The sequence below is a fragment of the Apium graveolens genome, chromosome 9 (assembly GCF_009905375.1).
Source record: "Apium graveolens cultivar Ventura chromosome 9, ASM990537v1, whole genome shotgun sequence".
Lineage (NCBI taxonomy): Eukaryota > Viridiplantae > Streptophyta > Magnoliopsida > Apiales > Apiaceae > Apium > Apium graveolens.
The window spans coordinates 16,981,978-16,989,761 of NC_133655.1; the positions used below are offsets into that span (position 1 = coordinate 16,981,978).

Below are 7,784 nucleotides of genomic sequence, written 5' to 3' on the forward strand. Positions count from 1 at the left end.
CCTGACTCTTGCATAATAGCTTAAGTTCTTCAAAATTAGCACTAGTAGGTGCAGCTGCACTTCCTTGTTGAGGATATGATTGCCTTTGAGCATATTGTTGCGGTTGCTGGAATCCAGGTGGATTGAACTGTTTACTCACACCTTGCTGATATGGTGGCTGAATAGCATTCTGATTATTACCCCAGCTGAAATTTGGATGATTTCTGTTGTTAGGATGATAAGTAGCAGGCACAGGCTGCTGTTGTCGCGGATAATTGTTCACATACTGAACAGATTCGTTGACAAGAGAACACTGATCTGTAGCATGAGAACCTGCACAAAGCTCACAGACCATAGTTATTTGATTAACTCCATAGGTAGCTAGAGAATCGACCTTCATAGACAGCGCTTGGAGCTGCGCTGCAATAGCGGTGGCTGCATTGACTTCCAGAATACCTGCTACCTTCCCAGGCATCATCCTCTGAGTTGGGTTTTGATGCTAATTTGCAGCCATAGTCTCAATAAGATTATAAGCCTCAGTATAGCTTTTGGCTCACAAAGCGCCTCTAGCTGCTGCATCGAGCATGGGCCGAGATTGGGCGCCCAAACCATTATAGAAACCAGTGATCACCATCCAATCGGGCATTCCATGATGTGGACACTTTCTCAACATTTCCTTGTAGCGTTCCCAAGCTTCACACATAGATTATGTAGGTTGCTGCGCAAACTGAGTAAAAGCACTCCTCATAGCAGCAGTCTTTGCCATTGGATAAAACTTCACCATAAACTTTTGTGCAAGATCTTGCCAAGTAGTGATGGACCCAGCTGGTTCAGAATGTAACCAGTCCTTAGCTTTGTCCCTCAGTGAGAATGGGAAAAGCCTCAGCTTGATAGCCTCATCAGTCACGCCATTATACTTAAAAGTACTGCAGATCTCGACAAAATTCCTTATGTGCATATTGGGGTCTTCAGTCGCAGCTCCTCCAAAAGAAATAGAATTCTGCACCATCTGAATAGTGCCCGACTTGATTTATGTAAGCACAAGTTATTCCTTTTGATTACACAGGGCGAATAAAACGGTTAGAGTTACCCACTAATCATGCAACATCATGTATGAACCTATGCTAGCATGGCAAGTACTAAATCTCGAGATCCATCGTCGCTTCATAAGAGATTAACACCCTATCTTATATGTTCGCGACGCACATAAGACGAATACGCACAACCAATACTAGATATCATACAATCATCACATACTAAGGTATTAAACAACTAACTAAAGAATTCCATAGTAAATCCGTTACGACCCCATGATCACGATTAGCCCATAATAGCATTTATCGTCATCATGGGTTCATATGAAAACATGATAAACAAACACAAGAGAATAATAACTAAACTAATTATATTAAACCAGAGTACGACACAAGAGTAAATAGGTTCAAAAGCAAGAAAACTAGCATCCAACGTTACAACGAAATAAGAATCACAAGAAAATATGCTTCCTCTTCGTTGTGGTGTGCTAAAACGGTCTTCTTTCTTATCTCCTTCGCTCTTTGCTTAATACAACGATTCCCCCTTGTGAAACGTCTCTAAATCTACTTATATAATAGTCCCATAAAACTCAGATTACATAGAAGTTGGAAGCCAAACAAAAGTAGAAGTCTAAAATAAATTATCAAATTTCCCGACCCTGCGCGGCCGCTCAGCATAGCTGAGCGGGCGCTCAGGACCCTACTGGAAAATTCCTGAGTTTGCTCCGTTTCTTCGCTGTAATCTGCCATTTTCTTTCCTCTCGCAATGCTGAACACATGCCAAGGCTTATTCTTGATTATTACTCCTCCGAAATGCAACTATTACCCTGAAATGCACAAACTAGAAAAACGCATCAAATACACAAAATACTTGATTTCAAGACACCAATTTAAGCTATTTTAAGACGTTCTAAGTGGTATAAAATGCCACTTATCAGATTCCCAAACTATTCGATGCAATGGTCTGTGCATTCAAATATTTACTTGAACTATTACAACTTTTTTGTAGAATACATGAAAAACATATATGATCAATATTTTAAAATCCTAATGCATCATAATATAGAACAATATCTCATACTAAATAATAAATAAGAATTAAACGAAATTAAATATAACTTCCTACCAAAAAACTCATAATGATTCAAATTTGGTAGCTTATTTGTATTCTTAAATTATAATATAAATATTTATTGTTGGTGGGATTCGAACCTGATAACTTGGGTAATGTATAAAAGATTTTATTTTTGGGGGGATTCGAACTTGATAACATCAGTAAGGTATAAAAAATAATATAAATATTTGTTATTGGCGGGATTCGAACCCAATTACTTGGATGATGTATTTTTTTTAGTATTTAGATCTAACGGTCCTTATAGTTTGTTAAGAAGATCTGACGGTTAAAATTGAGGATAACCAAACCAAACAAAAAAGGTACCAAATTATACCCCTCCGGTTATTATAGTTTAGTATAAATTGATTTTCAACAATTTTAATGAATGAGTGATATTCGTAGAAAATACTTCTCTAAATAATATATTTTATAGTGTTTATATTGTTGAACATACCTGGTCTCCAAGGTCTCCGGTGAAATAATGGTGTAACGACCGAGGAAATTACGCTTGTATTATATTATAATAAAGATATTTATGTGTATTATTAGGTAATTAAATGTGTTAAGTCATAAAACCCTAATTGCTATGTGCTACGTGTTGTCTGTTTGATCAGAATGTGATTCAGATATTAATTGGCTGTTTTATCATAAGTTATATGTTTTATATCAAAACCGGTACAACTCAAACAGTGTTTTAAAAGCCCATATTTCAAACAAAATAATTGGCCCTATTTTGCCAAGAACGGCTTATACCATATCGCTATTTTGAACCCCTAGACGTTTTAAAAATTTACCTTTTTTACAAAAAATGACTTTTCCGGACCCCTTCTGGAGTCAAAAATCTCACAAAAATCACATTTTTTTTATATGATCATGAAATTATCAAACATCATTTTTCTTTGTATTTTTGTAATATTCACAATTTTTGGGAATTTTTGACATTTATTTTGTATTTATTGGACATTAAAAAAATTCATAATTAATACCCAAAAATTATAAAAACTGGGGCTAAATATTTTTATTAAATGTGTAATTAGCCCCTTAATTTTATTTAGGGGTATTATTTTCCATAGTATAAATAGTTGGATTATTATTAATTTTATTTAGGGGTATTATTAAAAAGTGTGGGTGACAATTGTGTTCTTGGAAGAGGGAGAAGATCAATCCATGATTTTGGGAGATTCACTAATCCACTGAAAAAGCTCGAGTAACCAATACAATCCTTGTGAAGAGACGAATCTATTGATACTAATATCATCAACTGAGGTTTATTTAATCTTAAAATTGATTTTTATGTTCTTGGCATTAATTTCGGTTTTTGATTTTGAAGAATCGTTTGATTGTTTGGTTGATTCTGTTAGTTTTGTTGTAGTCTCAGGAGTGATTGGGTATTTTATTTCGATTTTATAACCCCTGTAGTGATTAACCGAGTTCTTGAGTTTTTAAGATTTTTACTTTGATTTTCTGTTCTTGTTGTTGATTAGATGTTAGAATGATTAAAGGGGTTTGATTTTATGAGACTTAAGCTTTGTTTTCGTGTATTAAACGTTGATTTTGGTTGAAGTATGGGGGGTGCGATTCGTCGCCGGAACTCGGCGGTGTTGGCCGGGTTCTGAGTTCGTGTGGCTGGAGAAATCGAAGGGATGAAGGACTGCTGTTGCTGGAGTGTTGAATAAGTTCTTGGAGATGTTTTCAATCATTTTCAGCCAAGGAAAAGTTGAACGGAGAAAGATTGAGGCGTATTTGGGTCGCTGGACCTTGGTCGGAAAAATCCCGCCAGCGCCGGATTCTGGGCAGCCATGGCGGTGTTCTTCGCGACCCGGGCTCGACCCGGTTTCGACCCTGTTTGATCCTGAAAACCCAGAAATTAATTCCCTGTTTATATTTCTGATTTATTTATTAATTAATTAATTATATTTTATAAAAATCAAAAATCAGTTTTATAAATTTTGAAAATCAATAAAAATTGGTATTAAATTCTGAAAATTATGATAATTAATTTCTAAATTATTTTATTAATTTAAAAATTTGAAATTTATAATTTATTTAATTATTTAGTTATTTATTTAATTATTTAATTATTTATTTATTATTTGATAATTAAGTGATTAATTAGTAAAGAAGATAAAATATATCGAATAATATGATTAATAATTCGATAATTAGTCGAAAAATGCGAGTAACTCGTAGTTGTATGAGTAGTAGTTCGATAAGTTGGATTTATGATTCGAGCGTTCGTTTATTTATTCAAGTGGAGTTATAATAATTATTCGTATCGAATAATTATTCGTAAATAGTCGATTTAATCGTATAATTGGTAATTAATTCTAATAATTAAGGATTAATTATTTTAAAATACAATAAATATTAAATAATTATTTAAAAATATAATTAAGGTTTAATTAATTGTGATTAATTAATTATAATTGATTTATAATTAATTAAATCTTCTTTATTGCGTAGTAATTAAACCGTTAGTCCGATTTGAGTGAAACGAGGACCCTTAGACTCAGAAAAATGAACCGGTTCCATTAAAAATAATTATAATCATAATTTCTTTCGGAAGCGAGTCATCTTATGGTAATTAATTGCTTGTAGGCCGTGTTAGGGTAAAGTTGAGTCTAATAAATCCCGAAAATTTTTAAATCGAACCAGATATTGTTTGTTAATGCCAGTTCAAGTCTAGTATCGATTTTAAAAATAATTATAAGTCTAAAATCAATTATGTTCTTTCTGTGCTATGTGCTTTATGTGATTATGTGAAATTTATGTGTTAAGCATACGAGGTGAAGTGCACACCAGACAAGTTTTTCCCCTATTCTAAATTCAGAATAGTGAAATATATCCCACTTTCTATATCAATTGCACCTTGATAATTCTTATTCACATATACTGATACACAGTATTTGATTCTTGTTTCTATTTCATTTCGATTCTTGATTTTGTCCCAATTTATTGAATCCTCAATTCATATTCCAATATTTTTACCCTTGTTACATATACTCTGATATATCCTGATTTTGGGATACATCAAAAGCATACCGATTGTTTCGGATGCTACGCTATGGATTGGATGGTTACGACATGGGTCGGGTATTAACCGGACCCTTTATAATAAGGCCATAGTTGCCTGGGTACCCTTATATTGGTTGGATCTATGAAGTTGGGTATAGATCTGCACTGTATCCTGACTGATCAGCAGGTTATAGTGCATAGGTTAGTTCTCGTTTCCAGTCTTGTTCATTTGACACTCACCAGTAATGGCAAATTATCATTCTATACAGATACAAATGGTTGTTCAAACCCTCAAATTGTCAGTTTAATTATTCTTCTCTCTTTGTACTATATATGATGTTGCAGGCTTGTTGAGCAATTTTGGCTCACCCCCTTTTATTGTTATTCACATTGTTTTTCAGTTAAGGTAGAGAATGAAACCCATCAGAACCCGAGTTGTCAAGAAGCGAGTCAAGCAGCGGGACCCTCTTATACCAAGGGTGTTTGTCCCTATCCCAGAAGAGAGCTTTGAATTACCAGATTAGGTGTAGCAAGAAAAGTAATAGTGATAGTTGGAATAAAAGTTGTTTAGTTTCAAATGTGAATAGAATGAAGTTTTGTAACAAAGAGAGTTCTTGAGATAGTTGATTCAGTTTGGTTTGTAATAAAGTTGGTTTGTGGTTCTTGTTTTCAATCCTTAACCTTGAAAAGATCCTGAGTAGTAGTAGTTCGGGGTAATTATTTTATTTATATTATGCTTGTACAGGTTTAGTGAGTAGTTAGTGTTAATAATTCCCCAAATCTATACCCCCGATTTGTAGGGTGTTACAATTGGCATCAGAGCTTAGGTTTTAGCCCTTGAAAACAAGAACATTAGAGTTAAGATAAGATATGAAGATCACATGAGATAGGAGTATTGGTATTAGGGGTTGTTTGTTTATTAGATTAGGAGTTTGTGAGTTCTAGGAATGTGATTTGATCTTTTCTTGTATTATGGTTGGTTATTATATTAGATGGCTTCTTCAGCGTCGTCTTCCGAGCGGACAGCCTCAGACCCAGTGATACCTCTAGCATCGGTTCAGGAGTTTCCACCATTGCCACCACCACCACCATTGCCACAGGGACCCGCACCAGAGCAGTTATAGGTACCCCCTACACCAGAGTGGGAGGAGTTGGAGCCACAGATTCCAGCGCCACAGCCAGAGATTCCATAGTTTCAGCCAAAGCCACCTATATTTGCATCTCCAGAGCAGCCTGTCTTATTTCCCGTACCGTTGGCTATTTATGCACCTGTACGTGGGATATACCAGTTTCCCCAACAGGAGTTTATGGATGAGATAGTTGTTGACCAGCCATTACCTACTCGAGGTTCCCGGACTAATCTTCGAGAGCCCCATATGGTAGCTTACCAGAAGTTCCAGAGTGAGAGGGAAGAGAGGTTGAGATGGCAGGACCAGCGCCGTGAGATACTTGGATTGTTTGAGACTAGAGAGGATGGACCAGTCAAAGCACTCCAGCCAGACTATATACTGAGGAAGAGACTTTGTCAGATATGTAGAGTCGGTTCTCAAGAGATTGTTGAGTTGAGATAGCAGGACGTCCGTACCGATGCCGTATACCATAGGGCGATGAGACTGACCAAGGCCGTACTAGAGGTGCTACAGCAGGAGTTGAGCCGTGTGCCACCTGGATTTTGATTTCAGATGACAATAGAGTGTTGTACCCTGTGTATTATATGTATATAAATGCAGTAGAGTATAGTATGAACTTCTTTCATGATTAGCTTTATAAGGTGATTGTTGATACCCTTCCAAATCATTCCTTCTTCAAAATATTATTTTCTAATTGGGACAAGCAGTGATGTGATAGAATGATTTGTCGAAATGACAAGGAGTCTGGTGGGACGCCACCTAATTATGTGTTGTGTGCCATATGGTATGACAGAATAGCCATCTTGAGTACTAATATGGTTGTCTCATTCCTATTTAAATCATTATTCATTCTTTCTTCCTCACCCCTGATTTGTTTATTCATGAATCCTTCCGATTGTTTGCTTGTACTCTTATCCCTTACAAAAAGTTTCCAATCAGAATCATATACACAAATTCCTTCTTGTGTAAGATTTATCCTTTGAATATTTTAAAAAGGAAGTAATATGATCCCGTGTAGCAGATAAAGTTATGTAATAAGTATGGACAATTGCAAGCTGATGGATGGTGGACATTTACGTGCAGAGAAGAATCACGATGCTGATAACGGATAATTGCAAGGACATCAAATCAAAGGTGGGGATCTGCTTACATGATATGTTGTAAGTATGAGATTTTGGCGTGAATTGGAGTAATTAGCAAATCGTATGAGGTAAATTAACTAGAGAAACAAGAAAGTAAAGTTACATGTATCAGATGAGGCAAATGATCGATTCGACAACGGAGACGAATGAAGAAATCCTTAATAATACCAGATAATCGAGTAACCCGTTGTGCAAATAAAGCATACCTCAATCATGTGGGAGATCTTTGTCATGAAGATTCAAGATCGAAGTAATGCTGGTTATGAATAAACTTTGACTGCATTCGTCAAGGAATGATTAGGCTTTCACATTCAAGTAAGTGAGTTGTGGTAAAATTAATGCTTGTAACTGGGTCGGAAAAGAAGGTTCA

The 7,784-nt window shown here is 35.6% G+C and overlaps 1 non-coding gene across 1 annotated transcript; it reads left to right on the forward strand.

Moving 5' to 3' along the window:
- The first annotated feature begins 623 nt into the window (after nt 1–623).
- LOC141687799 (small nucleolar RNA R71) lies at nt 624–730 on the forward strand. Its single transcript, XR_012561281.1, has one exon. It is a non-coding gene; the product is annotated as a small nucleolar RNA R71 (small nucleolar RNA).
- The last annotated feature ends 7,054 nt before the right edge of the window (nt 731–7,784 follow it).